This window comes from Canis lupus, chromosome 1 (genome assembly GCF_003254725.2).
Source record: "Canis lupus dingo isolate Sandy chromosome 1, ASM325472v2, whole genome shotgun sequence".
Lineage (NCBI taxonomy): Eukaryota > Metazoa > Chordata > Mammalia > Carnivora > Canidae > Canis > Canis lupus.
This window is the reverse complement of record NC_064243.1, coordinates 3,970,498-3,990,919: the sequence shown is the minus strand read 5'-3', so window position 1 is coordinate 3,990,919 and position 20,422 is coordinate 3,970,498.

Genomic DNA, 20,422 nt, shown 5'->3' with positions numbered 1-20,422 from the left:
AGCAGAGCATACTGGTGCGCCGTGTGTGTGGGTGTCCGGGGCAGGGAAGTGGCCGGGGCGGCCGTCGCCGGAGGAGCTAGAAAGGCTCGCTCACAAGTCTACACCGCGAGGGGTGCTTGGCCTGCCCCAGGGATGGGGGCCCTGCACCCTGCAAACCAGAGAGGAAGAGACAGCTCGGCCTGAACCAGAGAGCGACGCAGTCCCCAGGCAGCTGCCCCGGAAGGTCTGTGCACCTGTAGCTCCCGGGCCGAGGCTAAGGGACTCTGCCCCCCCGAAGCCTGCAGAATGGCTCAAGGGGAAGGACAACGCCTCCGAACAGCAAAACCCCAGCACGCAGGCCTGGAAGAGAAAGAGAGGTGAGCTCCCGGAAGACACGCTCCTGGCACCCACGTGCCGCAGACAGAATTTGGACGGGGGACATTCAGGGTGAGGGAAACGGGAAGAGAAAACCCAGAAGTACGGGAAGTGGTGAGTGTGACATTTCACTGGGCACCAGTGCACAGCGAGATGCCAGGCGGTGCGCCCTCCCGGGGGCCTGTCCCCGTCCCGGTGACTGCTGGCGGCGTGGCTACCTGTGCGTCGTCCTCAGAGGCCAGCTCCGGGGATGGGGGAGGGGGCACAGCACGCAGATAGGAACCCCGATGACCAGTTCGCTGAGGACCAAATAAAACCCCTGGCGCAGGGCAGATGTCTAAGTACACCCCATGTTTATTTATAGGCACCTGTGTCCTGCACGGCCGCCCACATATAAGTGCACCCTGCACACAACCCCCCACCCCCCGCCCCCTGCCATGAGCCGGGGAGCACCGGGGACAGCAGATATGAAATTCTGGTGGTTGGACCCCAGGTAACACAAGTCAAGGGTAATTTACCCTTTATTTAAAATCCGAAGGCATCTTTTTACCCAGAGCTCTTGGCTCTATTCTTGCCATTTGGAGGAAAATAAAAGAAATGCTTTGGGATTTCGAGGTAAAATTTCACAATCGGTATGTCTTTACTTTCCCTTCAACCAAGACATCCTTTGCTGGAGTCCTTTATCTAGTGCTTTGTATACATATTTTTAATCCTATACAAAAATGATAGGATGTCAAGAAGGATCTATAATAACACCATTTTTTTATTTCACTTCAAAGACTTGGCAATTTCTGATCCATGTGACATTCACACTCCTTCAGGGTCAAACAGCATCTTGCAGCCTTCATAAAATGATTAAATATTTTAAACAGCTCCTGCTTATACCTCCATCGCCCCTGGAGACTGATACTGTTATCGTTTTTGTCAAAGCCAGTTTCCATCCGCATTTGTCATTCCTGCTTGCATTTATGAGTTATCAATCGCCACGTCAAAATGCAAAATAACTGATGTTCTTCGGGCAGTATTGGATGGTCTATCTGGGGCTTTTAATCAATGCTGATTTTTATTTTCCATACCCATACATAAATCTTTACCATTCTGGGCCACATATAATGCGTTTGTACAAAACGCAGTGACAGAAGCAGTAGTTATATTATCAAACATTATACCTCGGGGCTAGCTGAGTACCAAGGGCTTTCAAAAGGCAACATTGGGAATTGCGGCGCGGGCGACAGGATCGCAGTGCAGAATATAAGGAATTGGTTGTTGCCGTTTATAAATCAACATCCTGCTAGCTAATCCTTCTCACTTAAATACAGTCCAAATTCTTTCCCTGATCCTCTGCAACTTAGTCATTGTTTTTGAAAAGGCAAAGTTTGCATAATCTACACAAATAATAATGAGCCATGTTTTCTGTTTCTTCAACTTTTCCCCCGGGGGCAGAAATTCAAATGGCAGCATGGAACTTTTTCAGGAATAGCTCCTTTTTTAACCGATCACTGAAATTTTCCTTGTAATGTTTCACGCACCCCTCCACCCCGCGTTGATCTAAGAGAGAATTTTCTCTGCCCTTTATTAAAAGGGCATCTGCCTGGCTGAACAGTAAGCGTTGTAGAAATCATTCAAACAAGACACTCGTGCCCGGTGGAATCCTGGTGCTCGCAGACACCCAAGGCCGTGGGAAATCACTCGGAGAGCTTTACGGCAAAGCAAGGAAGTATAATTAAGCTCAGGGTGGGATGCCACACAAGCGCGCAGCCAGCAGAGTCCAAGAACCCACAGGTATTCATGAGCTTTCTTGAAAGATTAAAACATGTTATTGGTGGCTTCTGAGCGTACTCATTGCCATCCGTGGCTTCTTCGTGGACCTGCTGTAAACTAATTGGCCTTTGCTCCTACTTTGGGCCCGTCTTTCATCTCAGGACTCGAAACTGCCATCAGTTAGCTCCCCGGGCAGCGAAGCCAGTGACAGGGCAAGGTTTGCCACCGAAGGGGCTCTGGCTTAATTAGTTCTCCGGGATTTGCAGCAGGAATCAAGAAGCCAAACGATTGCTGCTACAACAAACTTATTTTTAGAAAGCTTTGCAGTTGCAAAGACATCTCCCAACCCTTGAAATAGGAAATTAAACACTAGAGCAGGCAAGTCTTGTGCAGGGATGACCAATGGCCAAGGCTAAGGTGAGATGAGCGTGTTCTGAAAATTCGGGACCGCTCCTTACCTAGGGTGTCATTTGAAAGGCAGTTTCAAAAGGCAACTTCTGAATAGTTAATTCCGAAGGGTACAGTTTGATGAAAATGGCTTTCTCTACTGTGTTTCAAGAGGCAATATGTTCTGTATTGAATTCAAGTACTCACAGCTTAACAAAATCAGTGAGTAGCCAGCCTCATTTGGCAACTTATGTGTTCAATAAGCAGCATGTGATAACTTCAACATTTATTTATTTGCACATGGGGAGGCCAACTCACTCACCAAACAAGAAGCCCCTGCTACCTCTGGAAGTGTGGGTCTTCAGAACAGCCGTGCAAAATCTGTGAGGCCGGGTGTTGATGGTGAGAATGGCTAAGTATACTCAGCTCGTGCCCTTGCTCTGTGCCTTGAGACACTCGAGGCCAAGTTCAACTCCCCTTACACTGAGGGAGTCTTCAGGTGTGGGGAAATGACTGTCCTAAACTCCTGAGTCCTGTTTCTTGAGTATTTGTTGGGTCATGCTTACTTGGTTTGGTCTCGTGTCCTTTCATCCTTCCCCCTTGTCCACTCCTTGGGGCACCCCCAGCATTGTCTAAATCCCCATAAGCCACCTGCAGTGACCATAGCCTATAACTATGCAGACAGATCAGGTCACAACAGGGTAGCGTTATACCCACTGTCCTTCTGAACCCTGCTCGTCTATTCAAGCATTCCACGATTAATTTATTCATTCACTCACCAAATATTTGTGGAGCGTCTACTGTGTGTCAGGTGAGCTGTGAGGCCCTAGGCACACAGTGGCCTGGCTTCACAATAATCATGTGCTTGGTGGTGTTTCCATGTGGCCAGGACTTCTTGGTGGCCAGCCCTGCTTTTTCCATTCTTTGTAGACAATAGAGCAGCTGGCCTCTAGCAGGACCACAAAATGTTCTTACAAAATATTTCCATGGGGATGTTATTGGGTTGTCTTAGGACCGCCAGGCCTGAAGCCACCTTGCAGAAGGGCACAGCCCCTGGGAGATGGTGACCGAATCCTGGGAGGAGGAAACATTGAATTTGCTGGACAAATACTATTTCTTATTCCTTGCAATGTCTTTACTGAGTTGCAATTTGAATGTGACATGATTCCAAGCTCAGTATTCACAATCTTTCATCTTAACACCAGACAGACTTGAAAATGTACTGGTATCTACTGTAGTGGTTTATAATCAGGAGCAACTTTACACCTTCCTCCAGGGGCATTTGGCAATGTCTGGAGATGCTCTGGGGGCAGAGGATGGGTGGCCTACTGGCATCTGGTGGGTTGAGGCCACGGATGCTAGTAACTATCCTACACTGCACAGAACGGTCCCACTGACAACATGATCCAGCCCCAAATATCAACAGTGCCAAGGCTGAGAAGCCTCGATAAACAAACAGCAAACCCCTCCCAAAGTCCATATTTGCATGAAAGGGGAAAAAATGGAGGAAGAAAGAAAGAAGAATGAAGCTGTTTGTAATATGAATTTATATATTCCAGCTAGTGCAAGATAAGAGAAGACAATATGTCTTCTATTTTCTGCTTGATAAGAATTGATAAATGTTTATTAATATGGTATTTTTAAACCTGAATTTTTTTATTATTGAAGCATATACTCTAGAAACACTGTTTCTATAAAGGCACAAGGTATGGATATAGATATGACATGTTTAAACAGCTAAATTGCATTTATATTGAGATGACTAGCTTTGGAAAAAGCAATGCTTTTCATATTTATTTTAAATTTTGGATGAATTACAGCAAATGCAGTTAAATTTAATTTCTGGATTCACGAAAAACTACGCATGATGGCTGTTTTGCCTTGTCATAACAGCATGTGTGTCAATATTTCTGGGTGAAATCAAAGACAAATTCCAAATGACAATTTGGCGAATCATTCCAAAAGAGAACACTGAGATTTTTGGCAAAGGGTCCTCGCTCTCTCCATTTACAACTTTGGGATAAATCTTTGTTGTTATTTGTAAAATGAATGCATACCTTGTCTCAAGGCAAATATTCTGGAAAACAGTGTGGAGTCTTGGCTCCAACAGGCCTTCATCTGATGCACAGTTCTGTCTGTCTAGCTTGATCAAGTTATTTTCACCTGCCTGTTCCTTTGTTTTCTGCTCTGTAAAATGGGTCAATGATGGATGCACTTACTTTATGGGGTTGTTGTAAGGAGTGGTGGAAATCCAGGACGAGATAAGCATTCGATCAGCATTTTATCATTATTAATCTTACTGCTGTTAGTATTATAATAACAAAACTATACTATATCCTCATTCCAAGTGTATGAGTTGCCTCGGGCTGCTGTAAAAAAGCACCACAGCCTGGGTAGCTTGAAACAGGAGAAACACATTGTCTCATGGTTCTGGAGGCGAGGCCAGAAATACTAAACCAAGGTGTCAGCAGGGCCAAGCTTTCTTTAAAATCTTTAGGGGTATCTTAGTTTCAGTGTGGCTGGCATTCCTTGGCTTGCACATTCACGGTTCCAATCTCTGTCTCCATTGTCACATGTGTCCCTGTGTCTTCTCCCTTCTTATAAGGACAAGAGTCACAGTGCATTTGGAGTAGGGCCCACCTAGGATGTCCTCCTAACTCGATCATTCCTGTGGAGATCCCGTTTCCAAGTAAAAGTATCGCAGTTTAGGGGGTGACCTATCTCTTTGGGGGCCACAGTGTGGCCCATGACATCAAGCTTCAAAACGACACCCTGATTAAGTGGGCTTTGTTGAGCTTAAGTGGAAAATGGAAGAAAAAGCCCAACAGTGTTGAGGTGTCATAGCATGATGGCTCTCATCTGAAGACTTGACGAAGCCATACCCATGAGGGCAAGCAGCACACACAATATGGAAATGTGGGATAGAACTCCCTGGGCTGCACACACAAGCAAGGAATCATACATAAAAACGAACCCTGGGATCTAGAGCCTGACATTGATTTGCGGGGTGTAAAGACTCTAGGAAGCAAGTGTGATGGCTGTATGTTTATGAGGCATCATCCATGTCACTGCAATGAGCTGCAGGAAAATTCTTAATTTCTGTCCCCATTCCCCACCATTCTCCTGAACCCCCTTTCCTAAAGGTCAGGTTGGAAGCTGCAGGCTCTGAGCCAGCCCACCCATGAGGGGCCAGCAGGTCCCATCACTACCCACAAGCCTAGTGGCACCCTGGCTAGGCGTGGTTGGAACTACTTTGTGACAATCCACTTTTTGTGTGTGTGGCTGATTTTCATCAGGTTTTTTTTTTTTAAGATTTTATTTATTTTATTTATTTATTCTTGAGAATGAGAGAGAGAGAGAGAGAGAGAGAGGCAGAGACACAGGCCACAGGCAGAGGGAGAAGCAGGCCCCATGCAGGGAGCCTGACGTGGGACTCGATCCCAGGTCTCCCGGATCACGCGCTGGGCCGAAGTCGGCGCTAAACTGCTGAGCCACCCGGGCTGCCTTTCATCAGGTTTTGATGCACATGTTTGTCCAGTGTTGCCCAGGGGGTGCCAGCCACCAGTTATCCATTTACTACTTCCTCTGGTCAATCAGCGACAGCACTTCCCACCACGTGACCCTTCACTAAACTTGACTCACCTTCCTAATGGTCCAGCCCACCAGATGCTAGAACACAGATCCGTGGGGGAAGTTATCAGTCCAAATGGTGAGTAAAGCCACAGGCAGGGCAGCCCTGGTGGCCCAGCAGTTTAGCGCTGCCTTCAGTCCAGGGCCTGATCCTGGAGACCTGGGATCGAGTCCCACGTCAGTCTCCCTGCATGGGGCCTGCTTCTCCCTCTGCCTGTGTCTCTGCCTCTCTCTCTGTGTCTCTCATGAATAAATAAATAAAATCTTAAAAAAAAAAAGTCACAGGCAAAATAACTGGTGGCGTTACACCTACTACACATTTCCATTTGAACATGTCTGTTTGGGCAGCGGCGAAGCCAGAAACAGTGCCCCAAACTCAACTTCCAGATGAGGTCAAGTTTAGTTTTAAGGTTGGCAGAGCCGAACATGTTCAGGTGATGCCTCCATGGGAAAACGGGCGGCTCACTTCCCGTGGAGACTCCGCGAACGCTGCAGTCTCTAAGCTTCAGGAAGCCACGGCGCCAAGTCCTCTCCCTGCCGCTTCGGTGTCAGTCGGTCTCGGTCTCTACAACGATGACTGTCCCTCCCGCAGCCCCCGCCGTGCCTGGGTCGCCTCCGCTGCTGCCGAGCGAGGCTCACTTCTTTCCGCTTCTTCTGCGGCGGCGGCGGCGTGTCCTATACATAGCTGGCAGGATAATCTCCCAAGGACGCTATTTTCATCAAGCTACTCCCCTGCTGAAGAGCCCACAATAGCTCTGGATTATCTTTGTCCGCCCACTTCTATTCTTCTCTGACCTTGCTTCCCCACCCCCCAAAGTTGTGTCCTTTCCAGCTGTGTCGCATCCTCTCCCGCCTCCCACACTGTCTCTCAGGCTCCAATGCTTGTGCCTCTGCCTGAGAAATGACCTCACCTGGACCTTCCTTCGGCCTCCTCTTCCCAGTCCGGAGCCTGCTTCCAGTTCAGATTTGGAGTGTCCCACCAGCCACCCAGCTCACCGATCCCATGGCAGACCTGGCATCCTTGGACTCCAAGAATCGCATGGTGCTGCATTTCCTTGTGTTCAGTTGGGTCTTGAGTATGGTTTGCCTCATGAACGCTGACATGAGAGACCCAGTGGTTTCCCTCCTCCATTGGAAAGAGCCTCGGTAATAGGTACTGTAGCGCAATGGTGGGGAGTCTGCTCTGCGGAGTCTGGCAGACCTGGGTTCATGTTCCGGCTCGGCCATTTCCTCCCTGGCTGACCTGGAACAACCTAATCTCTCTGTGCCCCATCTGTTAACTGTGGACGGTAGCGTTAGTGACACCTACCCCTCAGGTTGTCGGTCTAAGTAGCTGACAGGAGCTCAGTCAAGTTAGCTTCCTTGTTCTTGTTGTGTGGGTGCGGATGCTTGACAACGCGGATCAGAAGACATCTGTGCCGGGGACAACAGTTAGGCTGCCAGCGTTTACTTTTTCAAGGTCAATTTTAGGTATTAACATTTGAATATCAACTAAATGCCTTTAAGCTGAGTTTCCACCTGCGGTGGGCTGAACTTTTCATATATCCCCATCTCCTGCTAAGGACGTTCCCCACCCAAGCTCTGAGTCATGCCCACGTTGTCCATGCCGAGTGTGGACTTCCCTTGTCTTCCACATCTCTATGACCTAGGCTTTCTTGGTGTAGAGCAGCCACGTTTGTGAGGATGGAGGCATCTCGTTCACCTTCCCTTCTCCAGTGCCAAGCACCCTGCCTGGCATGTCATCCACGTGGATGGAATAAATGCTTTGGGATGTCTTGGGTTCACCTAGAAATGGAACCCTGGAGTCGGTTACCTGTGGGCCACTGAACTCTTGCCCTGTGAAGCCTCCAAAGAGGCTGAGTAACACATGACCACCTGTCAGGGCCAGGGTTCCCATGGAGGGTTCCCACGGACACGGGGCTCTGAGTGGGTGAGGACCCTGAGCCATGCCTTCTAACTGCTACCACAGGACAGGATGATGCCACGTTCTGCAAAAGACTTGACTGTGGGGCTTCGAATAGGCTGCCCTGTTTTCCTCATTTTGAGAGAGGTGTGGTACTTTCCTTGAGGTAATTGAGAGGGTGGTAGAAATCATACCAGTGAAACAGCAGGCCCAGTGCCTGGCAAGCACAGGCACCCAAAAAGGGCTTACTGAATAATAATGCAAATCTAGGTCCAACTCTCAACCAGATGGCTTGACTTCTAGGTATCATGGGAAACTCCACTCAGCATTTCCAGAGGAGGGTTGATCACTCCCAATGCATCACCCCCTCAATGTATTTATCACATCCATCGGTTCTTTTCCATCTCCTTAGCTGGGCAGGTTCTAGGGAAGGTACCCTGTTTTGTGGGTTCTGGAGGTACCCCACTTCCCCACCTTCTCACCACACCCTGTCAGAGGCACCGTTCCACAGCGTGCTTGGATCGCGAGAGCAGTGGATGATCCACGCTTTCTCTGAGGTAGAAAACTAATCCTGCTTGTTAGGGTTTGCTGTTTGCCTCCTTCCCTGGTTTTTTGATGATGTACATGCCAGCTCATTATGCTAGAAACAACTAATTTCCTCCCTGCATACTGACAAGCACCTCAGTGATGTCCACCATGCATCAGCTGTGGTGCGTAACAAACTGTCCCTCAAACAACAGCATACTGTTTAGGTCACAAGTTTATCAGTCAGCAGTGTGAGCTGGGCTCAGCTGACTGGTTTCTCAGTCCTGAGCAGTGACCAGCAGCTATCAGGATGGGGAGGCCACTGGCTTGTCTAAGATGGCCTCGACTAGGACAGCCCCTGTCTCCTCTGGTGGGCTGGCCCCAGCTTGTTCCCAGGGTTCCAAGAGAGTTGAAAGGGTGCCAGGTTTCCAGTCCAAGCTCAGAGCTGGCACACTGCCCCTTTTGCCACACTCTCTGGGTCAAAGTAAGTCACCTGGCCAGCCTCGATTCTGGGGGCAGGTAAAGACTTTACCTCTGAGAACAGGAGCTTTGAAATCCTACTGTGAAGGGATATGGGGACAAGAAGGAGGATGATGGCTGCTATGTTTGCAAATGACAACCACGCTCCTTGTCACCTTCCCTCTTGAGTGAGAAGCTACACATGGGAACCCTCAAGGGGATGGTTTCTGGTGTGACAAGGGATGTCTGTCTGGTTAGAGGGGACCAGTCCCAGTTGCATGATAACCATTAAAGGTCCACGTTGTTATGTTCATCCATGTTCATTTATGTACGAGGTTTCCCTTCAAAGAGCCAGATGATAAACAACGTAGATAGCCTCTGTGGCAGCCACTCAGCCGGCCGAGGGTGCAGGCCGCCACCCACAGCACGTCCCCAGGCTCCCCCAATGCGGGCTCTGCATTGGGCCCTCACCTGGCAGGCTGGCTCTTGATCTGTATCCACATCTGCATCTATTTGTCTGTTTTCTTTCTGGAGGGTTTGTGTGCTGAGGCTTCTTATGGCAAAAACAATGGGGTGTCAGGTATTACTTTTCTTATTACCAAAGAGCTACTTTCCTGGCTTTCCTAGACTTCCTGTCCTGACACTGAGGAGCGGTGCATCTCCTGAAAGTTCGCGTGCCCACTGAGGCCTGGGAGCACGGCCTGGCCTCCACGTGGTCACCAGGCCCCCACGTCGGCGGCCTTCCCAATGCTGACTCAGCCTCTCCCTGAAAATTAGCCCTGAGCCACATTCGATTCCCTGAAACATCATCATAAAGAATATTAGAAAAAAAAGAATTTGGTAGCATCATTAAATCGTATCATCCCCCTGCTTTAAAGCAAGGCCGCCTTTTCTGGGCTCCAGGCTGGAAGTAACAGCGGAGTATTAAAAAGCCGGCTCTGACAAGTGAATAAAAAGCAAAAATGCACGATGAAGTGTGCTATTTAATGTAGTGTGTGCGGCGTTTACCCAGGTCTACGTCTGTCACACACGGCTCTTTTCTAAGAGTGGCACAGACGGTTCTGCATTTGGTTTCCAGAATCAGCAAATTACATTGGCAGAACAAAGCTGTCAGATTTGGTGGTATTTTGTTACAGCCATTATTTCACTTAAGTTTAGACATCTCTTTGCAAAATCAGATCCTACTTTAAAAAATTGCCGTGTTTTGCAACATTAAACAAAATGACAAGCTGGAGAAAAAAAAGTTGATTAGTAAGCAATGTGTTGAGGAACACTCTCCTCCAGGTTCAGAAATGAACACTTAAGTCAACAAATGCAGTCACCTTTCTGATCAACAGGGATTATGGTTTGCATGTGGTTTGTAACATGGTGTGAATATTTTCAGTGGAGTGATGCTCATTGAAAGCAGGGAGCTGCACCCTTGGCTGAGGGCTGGGGCACAGGCGGGGTTGAGTGGGGGGCTGTCACCATGAGCAAGCCCTGCACTCCCGGGGCCCCCTGCCCCATAGCCCCCTCAGCAGCGTGGTCTGTTGGCAAGGCCTATGCAGAGGGGAGAAGGCTTCTTCTTGCCGTCTCCTCTTTGGCTCCTATAGACACAACCTGCCCCTCTAATCAGCTCCTGAGAAAGGCAAGTTGGTACGCACGCAGTCCAAAAATTTCTTCTCTGTCCTCAGATAGATGAAGCATGGGGAGAAGGGTCATACTTCACAAATAAGTGTGCGACTCAGGCCATAAAATTGCTAGAATGACCACAACATGTAGCTGGACCTGTCTGGCTCCTGAGTCTCCCCTGGCTGCTGAGGGGAAATGTCCTGTTTTTCACACACCCCTCCAGCCAGATATTCTGTGCAATTCACTGACTGTTCTATTTTTCTGGATTCTACTCCTCCCCTGCTTTTTCCCTTCAAGCTGGGAGTCATTGCGGTGATGGAATTTCAAATGGCTTCAGGAAGGGCAGAGACTGATTAATAATGTTTATTCATTCTGGAGGGAGGAGAGGCCTTTAGAGCCATCATTTCGAGCAGAGGTCAGCGAGCGCGTCCTATAAAGGGCCAGAGAGTGAATCCTTTAGGATTCTTGGGCCACAGAGTTTCTGAGCAGTGGGTTATTCAACTCTGCTGCTGTAGCAGCCACAGGCAATATGTCAATGAGGAATGCCCACTGTGTCCCAATAAAACTTTATTTACAAAATCAGGCAACACAGGGGACTTGGCTTGCAGACTAATGTACAGAGCCTGGACTCAAGGGTGAGGGGCGGGGGGAAGAAAGAATCTTCAAGGAGGTGTGTTTGCAGGTAGTGTAGAGGAGTCACCTTGGAGGGGAGGGTGATGATCATCAAGCAAACATGGGTGCAAGACCGTTGTAGTGAATTGACATCCACATGCCCCCCACAGGGAGGAGAAGGGCCACGTAATGGTGGAGTCAACAGCCTGCTGCATTTTCTTCTTTGAGACCATCCACTGTGTCACGCTAGACTGTCAGCTCCTTGGGGAGGAGGAAGGAAGGAAAGCCCATGTGTGCTCTGTGTTGGGATATGTGCTCCTTCCGAGATGCATGTTGCTAACCCATTTCACATGAGAGTAAATGGAGGATCCCAGAGGTAGAATAGACTGTCCACAGGTGCTCTCTTCAGGCTCTTTCCATGGCAAGGTCACCTTGAACTCTTCATGCACCTAGTGGAGCTCTTGACTTGCATGGAGGGCCTTGTAGCTGCCTGTGGGAGCTGGATCTTTCCCTGTGCTGCAGACGCCTTCTGATGGGGAGCCCCTAGAACCATGGCTTGCTCTCCTCAGTGCTGCTGTGTGTCTGTAGGCTTCAGGTTTGGCCCAGGGGAGGATGGGGTGGGGGTGCAGTGGTTGGAAGAGCAGAAGTAGGGGAGGGAAAGGCCTGGGCATGTGTTCCACTCTCTGCCTTGAGCTGGGTCTCCTCTGGGGGTGCAATTCTCTGGGGGAGAAGCCTCTGTGGTAACTCCAACCTGGGCTTGGGAAATACCCATCTTCCCCTTCCCCCCCAGCCCTCTGAGGTTACAGCTTTCTGCTCTTGCAAATTTCTAGGCTGCCTCGATATCCCCTCTTCGGCTTTTACTTACTGACTGACCCTGGTTGGACTCTGTCTGATGTAGGGCCTGTTATTTTAAGGCTCCACGTATTTGTAAGTATAACACCACTTCTAGGTAAAATTTGCCTTTTAGGTCTAAACCTTGATCCAGGGAAGTCAGTTTAACAAAACCACGTGTGGTTTGTTTTTGGATAAGGCTGTGGAGAGGACGTGTGCCAGCAGAGACGCTCTTCAAGCCTGGGCACCCATAAACCATACCGACCTTTGAAAATATCACAGGGCCATGCCCCGTGGCACCTCACATTAATTGTCTATGGTCTTCTTAGTCAATTAAAATTGTAAAAAATCCCCTCCTTCTCTCCAAGAAATAAAAATTGTACGGCTGTCATTAAAAAAACAAACGACCCATGAAGAATATGAACCTGAGGAATTGTTTATTCTGCTTCTGATTTCGCTATCATTTGACTTCTCGTCTATAGGAGGGGAAACTTTTTTAGGTTGTCATTACAACAACCTAAAAATGTCCAAAAACTTTTCCCCCATTTTTGCTTTTTAATATCTGTGAATTGAAAAAGAACATTCCAGTGCAGGGAAAAATGTGACCTAAAACTTCTTGGCGTTGTGACATGGCTCATTCCACCCCTTCTGTGTATTTCCTTCTGAGTTGGAACCCAAAGAGAAGCAGAGACATCACGGGCCCATAATTATAGAGCCCTGGGGACAGCCTGTCCTTCTTGTATTCGGAGTGTGCTTCAGCTGGAGTAGGCCAGACAATGCCTGTCGTGCCGGCCAACCCTATCATTTGAAAGACATCCACACTGTGGTAGACAATGAAGAAGCTGGGCTCTTAGGTGCCTGGGATCGTCGTGACTTTCCCCGAAGGCCCTTCTGTCGCTGTGGCCTGCCTAAGTGGCCGGTGCTCATGTGCACATGCACTGGAGCGTGGTGCGAACTTGGGCCCAGACACGTGTGTGCGTGTGTGTCCACTCCCGATCGAGACTAGAGGGCTGCTCTCTGTTTGCTGCTCCTGGCAGACAAAATAAAGCCCAGGAAAGGCTGCATGAACTTCCAAGATTTTTGGTGCTGGCGAAACTCAGAGTTAAAGAGAGTGTGAGAGAGAAACAAGAAGCAGGAGGAGGAACAGACCCGGCGCTGGGGAGAGGGGCTGCCTTTTTTTTTTTTTCTTGAGATAGTGAATAATGTCATCGTTGATTTAATTAGCAAATTCTAGATGTGCTGACAAAGGAGATTTTCTTGGGAGATGCACTGGGTTGTGTCAATGCTCTAAATGAATAGGCAGGGCCGAGTTCCTGGTAATAACAGATGAACAACACAACTCGCCAAACCTCAAACAGTGCATAAATCAATTTGCTGGGAATTAACCACTCGCTTCAAAATTAGGGGTTACTTGACAGGGTTTCAGTGATTAGGTTGTCAGGGACCTGTATTTCTAGCTGGGATTTATCTCTCATTGATATAAGTGCATCTCCTCCTGGGCTGCAGACTGACTCCCGTCGCCGCTCGCAGGCCCAGCCCGGGAGGTGAAGACGTGGCCGCCTCCCGCGGGACAGAGGTGGATGGCCGGGGAGAGCCCGCGTCTCCAAGGGAAGTCGGTGGCTTCTCCAGCTCTTCATGAAGGCCCTGGCATTCGCAGGACGGCTGCAAAGGAGGGGACGTATTTTAGAGTCCTTCCCACGTCACCCGACCCCTCGGACAGCAAGCAGAGCACAGCGGTTTGTGGAACAAGACCCCACAAATGTGTGCAGTTGCCCAGAGAAACACCCGGAAGGCAGGGAGGTGTCAGAAGGTCACTCAGGTCAGGGTGGAGGGCCAGGATCGGGGTGTCCCCTTGGGGGGCAGGTAGGAGGAAAGGAGGTGGCCCAGGCCTCACCTTAGAGGCATGATGCCCCAGTCCACTGGAGGTAGGTCAGTACTCTCCTGCCCCTGAGGACCACGCATCCCCACCTGACAAACCCCTGCCCCAGAAGAACAATCTAGAAATTCTCTCATGTTCAATCTGTTCCACTCTTTGCTCCTCACCAAGCTGGGCCCAGCACCACCGGGAGAGGTGAGAGGTGGTGTCTGGTCCCCCTGCCCCTGCCGTGGTGACCTGGGCCAGGAGCCCCGTCAACCCCAAGTTGCTTCCACTCTTCCCTGCGTCCCCTCAGCTCTGGGATGCCCTCCAGTTCCCAACTGGGGCATCTGAAAGCAGTTTGGCAAGTTCAGTCTGTCCTCCTCAGGCAGGTGACACCCCTGGGGGAACTGGGCCCTTCCCTCTGCTTACCTGATGGCAGCGCCTCGCAGCCACGGTGCTGGAAGCTTCTGAGATGGGCTTCCCTGGGTTCTCAGATGCCCCGCCGGCAAGCGTCAATGTCACCCGACAGGGGGTGACTTCACCTTTCTGGGGGTAGAATAAAATATCCCTCCCTCAATCACTAGAACATTTTGCCGCGGTCGCTGCTGCAGACTCAGTATCTCCTCTTAGGGATTGGTTCTCACGTTAACCAGTTCTCAGATCTCTTCCTCTTCATCTGCTGCCCATTAATTTATCACCGAAGCCATCCTCAGTCGCCCCGAGCCCTCAGCTTACTTACTCTGATGTCCTCACCAGGCGGATGTTTGTGACCTTGTCCTTCTTCCTCTTCCCTTACGAAACAAATGGATCCATCAATTTCTGTGTGTTGTCCCCCAGGCTCCCCAAAGTCCTCCTCACTTTGGCCACATCCATGCTCTACTGGGGAAAACGCTTTCAAATCTAAACTCTTTTTTAAGAAGAGATGTATTAAAGTCTAATTTATATTTTATGAAATTTACCTGTTTCAAGTATACAACTCAGTGAATTTTTGTAAATTTATAGGCTTGTGCAGCCATCACCATAATCTAACCTCAGAACGTCTCTGTCACCCGCCTCCTCCACAAGAAACTCCACACCCAGTCCTCCCCATTTCCATCCCGCACTTCCAGTAGCCCCCGGCAACTGGGACTGTACTTCCTTCCTTTACAGATTTGCCCATCCTGAACATTCTGTATAAATTGGATCATACAATCTGTGGTCTTTCATTACTGGCTTCCTTCACTTAGTAGAAGGTTCGGGAGGTTCATCTGTGTTATAGCCTGTATCACACTTCATTATTTTTCGTAACTGAGTAGTATTCTCTCTCTCTCTCTCGTATTCTATAAGCTGCCTTTGTTTATCTACTCCCCTGTTGACAGACATTTGGGTTTTCCCAATCTAAGCTACAATTTTTTACCTGGGCCCGACTATCCAAACAGGTCCATGTTAAGGATCCTTCTTTCTCTGTCAATTTCCAAGCAGCCCAGAGGTCCTTAACATATTTACTCAATATGTTATCCTCCCTGATCCAAATATCCTTTACATAATCCTCTTCCTGTCTTCAGTTTGTGGCCTATCATTAATTCAGTCAACCAATTGATGTATTTTATATAGAAAGGCAAGCAAATAAAAATTGTTTCCTTGATTTGAATTTGGTCCAAGAAAGGCACAGAAACAGTTGAGGCAACCCTAAGCTCAACTCCTATTTTCTCGCTGGAACATCTTTGCCCACTGACCAAGTGGACCTTCTTAAGTTCTAAATACCAGCACATCTGTAGTGTGGCAGGCTCCTCAAAGCTCAGGACAGTGACTCTCTTGAAACTTTGGACCTGTGTTATTTTGGGCCTACCCCACTTCGCCTTCAGACACGTAGCCTTCCACTCAGTTTTTAAAGAAGATGGCCCTGTGTCCTGTCTTATAGTTTGGGTTTATTAGGACCTGAATATTTTTCCAATAAAGGAAACAACATATTCTGGGGTAGCTATGTATTTTGGAGAGTTGAATGTTTGAGAAACATTTGTGTGGTGTCTTCTCACATCTAACAAGAAAGTTGCTCCTAGGATGAACAGGTTTCACTTGCTGCTTCGGGAGACAGAGTCCTGTCAAAGTTCCTCCTTCTGAGCCTCCAGCCCCTCTGTCTAAGGGAACTTGCTTTCTGCTGTACGCTTCCCCTTCTGGATCACCTGTTTGCTCCCTTCTGGAATTCCTCTGGGGCCAATCTAGAATGTTCTCTGTCCCACAGGAGGACATAATGCAAGCAACAGTAACGGAAGATGGGATTTCGCTTTTTGTTCTCCTCAATCACATCAAGGTCACAAAAATTGCAACAGAAAATTCCTCATGAGAAGGGAACTGCTCTCTGCCCGCCTCCCCGTGAGACACGCATGAGGACTCACTGCTTGAAGATCCGCAGCTGAGGTGGTGTCTCTTCCTTCCCATGGAGGAGTCTCTTCTCTCGTGCTGAAAATGGCCACAGGAACAAAAATGGCTCGAAATGAAGCCATTCTCATGACAAAGACTGTAATGAGGACAAAAATGGCACAAAATCAATTTATTCTCGTGACAACCTCAAGATTGTAATGAGGACAAGAAAAACAGTCTGAAATTTATCAATTCTTGTGACAATCTTGAGACAGTAATGAAAGCAGCAAATGGTAAGAAATTGGCCTCCTCTCCTGACAGACAGTGAAACAAAACCGGAAAACAGCACCATGTTTATCTACCTCCTTGACAACCCAGGGGCTGCATTGAGAACAGAAAAGGTGACACGATTAACCCATTCCTGTCAACAGTAATCTTGAAAGGGTGGTCTCCACGTGTCTTTTAAAGATGACACCTCCCCCCCGCCCCAAGTGAGTTCCATGTGTGAACATCGCATCTTGCTGTGGGATGGCATTCTTTCTGCCTTCACTTCTCAAGTCATGGTCATGCATCCTTCTGGAACACAAAAATGAATGTGTGCTAATCCTGCAGACCAGGCAAGGGGGACATCGTTTCTCCATCAGCTTTTATCTGGTGGTCTCAGAGTGCTCTGGCCATGGGGGCTTATTAAAAAACAGCTTGCAAGGTGCATATGCATTAAAATGGTGGTATCAACTCTCATTCTGGAAACATCCATGAGGCCTTCAAGCGGCCTCAACGAAACACACTGTGGTAGCTTATTTCTTAGAAGAATAGAGTTTTTTGGCTTGTGATCACTGAACCCATCTCTAGGGTCCCCCATCTGCATGTGACCTCCCCGATGTTGTTGAGCATGTCACTGAAGGAGAAGAAAATGTGGGCAGAATGAGGGCTCGCTGCAGTGTTTCTCAGCTGCTTGGAATCACCTGGGTGCTGACTGATAAATCAGAGGTATCTTCAGTAGGTCTGGAAGTGGGGGCTGGGAATGTGCATTTCAACAAGGGAGGGTCACGCCTGCACACACGAAAGTTTGAGAAGCATTGATTTACTGTGTGCAGAGGTGGTGGTTTGAAGAACCTGGATTTATGATCCCAAATCAAAGGCCCCCCCTTACTAATTCCTTCCTGCTAAAACTGCCATGTTCCATCCTTGACATCACTGATGAATAAGCAGTGGAGGGCCAAGTTTTGATGTCAATGCAGGTGCCAGTCTTTCACTGGGCTTCTAATAATTATTGATGACTGATGAATGACAATGACTAGGAATAATGGTTTGCTCTGCTTGGCTGGCAACTCTCAGATAATAAAGGGACAGAAGCCCCTCCAGTGTGATTGGTGGTTCTCATGAGGAATGCGAGGCTCCCCGGTCTTCCTCTTTGTTTTTCTATTGACATCTCCAGTTGATGTGCCAGGTGCCAAGTGATAGGGAAGGAGAACATTTTCTGTTTGCCTTTTGCGAGTAGGTCAGTTTCTTCAGGATCTCATTTATTAAATCCTTGGATACTAAGCTGAATTTGAGCATTTCTAGTGGAGTTTCTACATTTTCTCCCAGCTCTTTTGGTGGTGGCAGGCCTCTTGTATTTTTTGCAGAGCTCAGAGGGTTGGATTTCAATTATAAGGTTTTGTCTGATGCTCTGGATTCAACGTCTTTCATCCTCACCTTGTTTTAGAATGAGCCGGTCGCATGATCACTGTGCTAGCATTTCACATTATTTCCCCACGTCCCCTCCCTGGATTCCTCTCTCTCTGTATCAGTGGCCTTAAGGGTCTGAATATTCTCAGTCAAGGTCAAGTCAGGCCATTGCTGGAGGAGCCACTACAGAAGTGGGTAAAAAGGAATATATAGGGATGGCTTTTAGGTTAACACGAATTTTGTCATCTGACAACTTTGCACGATTCTGTATTTTACTCTCGCAATTCCAGGTGGCCCTGGGAGCCAGGAAATTGGATACAAGGTTGGGGATTTTCAGATCAATGTCAGCAGACATGCAAGAGGTTGAAGGGAGTTTAAGGTGGTGGAAGAGGCAACTTGCCAGTAGGTAACCTCAATTTGGGGTCCAGCAAAGTCATGAGGCTAATAGTTTGGTTGAGTTGGGAGGGGTTGAGTGATAGGTAAGGACAGTGTCTTGTTTGCTGGGGTGGGAGAGGCGGGCAGCGCACTAGCATGCCAGCAAGTAAGAGGAAGAGAAAGAGACAGGGACCAAGATCCACACACAAATACCATCATAAATTGAAGACAACAATTAAGTCACTCTTCGGTGTTCTCTTTTTTTAGTCTAAATTATCTCGAGTGTCTTTTAGCCTTTGTTCAAGGAACCCGGCTTCTTCTTAATCATTTTTGTCATGCTTTTCCAAGTGCTCTCCAGGTTTCCCATGAGTTCACGAGTGTTATCTCATTTCTTTTCACGTCTTACCCGCGAGGTAACTAAGGGTCATTGCCAAACTCAGATTCACAGATTGAGTGAAAGGGAGGCATGCGGTGAGTGGGCAATTTCTCAAGGTCAGACTGCAAGGAGGTGTCAGGGCCAGACTTGGAGCAGGGCCTCAGATTCTCCCCCACCTGCTCCTGGGAGTCATCACGCTCAATTTCAGAACTTCTTGTAAGGGACTTTGGGTTTGTTTCATTCAGAATTATATTTGCAAAAAGTTACGGGAAGATGTCAAAAGCACTGACGATGTGGATGCTGGTCCCTGTTTCTTCTGTACACTTACCGAGGCCGTGTTTGCTTTTGCTCGCCCACAGATGCTTGGGAATACAGGTTAGACAAATGGTTAAGTTTCACATTTCTCGGTAGCAAATGATCCCTAATGAATTTGGATGGCCCTGTGATTCTTTTCACACTGGTTTGTGGGTATGTTGTTCAGGAAAGACCGAGACAAGATACCAAGTCTGAGGTGGTGAGGGACGATGTTCCATCTCAGATCTGCACACAATCCAGACACGGAGGAAGGCCCAGTTTCACGTGCATGTTGAACATCTCCTTGTTCCAAAATTCTTCTCTAATGATTTCCAGTCCAGGAGTAATGTCGATGTAGAGAATAACTAGGGAATTGTCCAGATTTTTTTCCTGTAATGAAATGTTGCTGTCTTGGAAACCGTATGGCATGTAGCTAGTTGTCAGGCCCGCATCCTGTGGGGCTTACGGCAGTGATGTGTTGTCAAAATGGGCTTTGCTAAAGCTAAGCGGCCATGTCCAATATAATCCCTAGTACATAGGTGATACTCAATGAACTGTTAAGAAATACTTAGCCCACGTTCATCTGTTGTGTCTAAATGGGCAGAAGACACATACTTTTTTGGGTGTTTGAGTGATTCCTTGTCTAATGTTTCTTTCCCTGAGTATCTAATGAACTCCATCAGGAAGGGAGTATTTCTGTTTTGCCTATCGTTGTATCATTATGCTGAGCATTGAGCTCTGCACATAGTAGATTCTCAACAAATTGTTGTTCAATGGATTAATTTCTTAATGAAAGAACAAATACATGAGCCTACCTCTCTTCTTCTCCAGATTTGGAGGGAAGAGAGGCAAATCTGATCTTGTTAGGCCCTGCCTAAAAGTCTTTAAGCTTTTTATAGCGTTTGGATACATTACATTCATTCATTCATTCATTCATTCATTCATTCATTCATGGAAAACTTACTAGCTACTATTCACTCATGGTGTGCCCCATGCTAAACCAAAAAGAAGGAGGAAAAGGAAGAGAGACAGAAGAGGAGGAGGGGAGAACAGGCACCCTGTCATTGGTCACCATCTACCAGATGGGACCAGTGCCGCTGAGTGACATGTGGGCAAGGACACAATGGTACATTTAGGGGAGAAATGAGACCAGGCCAGTTCAAAGGGCTCACAACAGATGAGGTTGCATTAATCCTGTAAGCTGGTGGGCAGAGGTGAGTGGGTGTGGGGGGACTGGGGCATAGAGGAAGCACATATTTCAGGAAGGAGGGCAGGCAGAAATGAAGGAGAGGCAGCAGGACCCTCTTGGAGGCACAATCCAACCCATGGTTTGGCTCACACCACCTCTGCAGCTGGGCTTCCACTGGCCTTCCCAGCTCCACCTTGCCTGAAGCTCTCCCTGCCTGGGTCATGCTTTGCTCAAGCCATGGCAAAC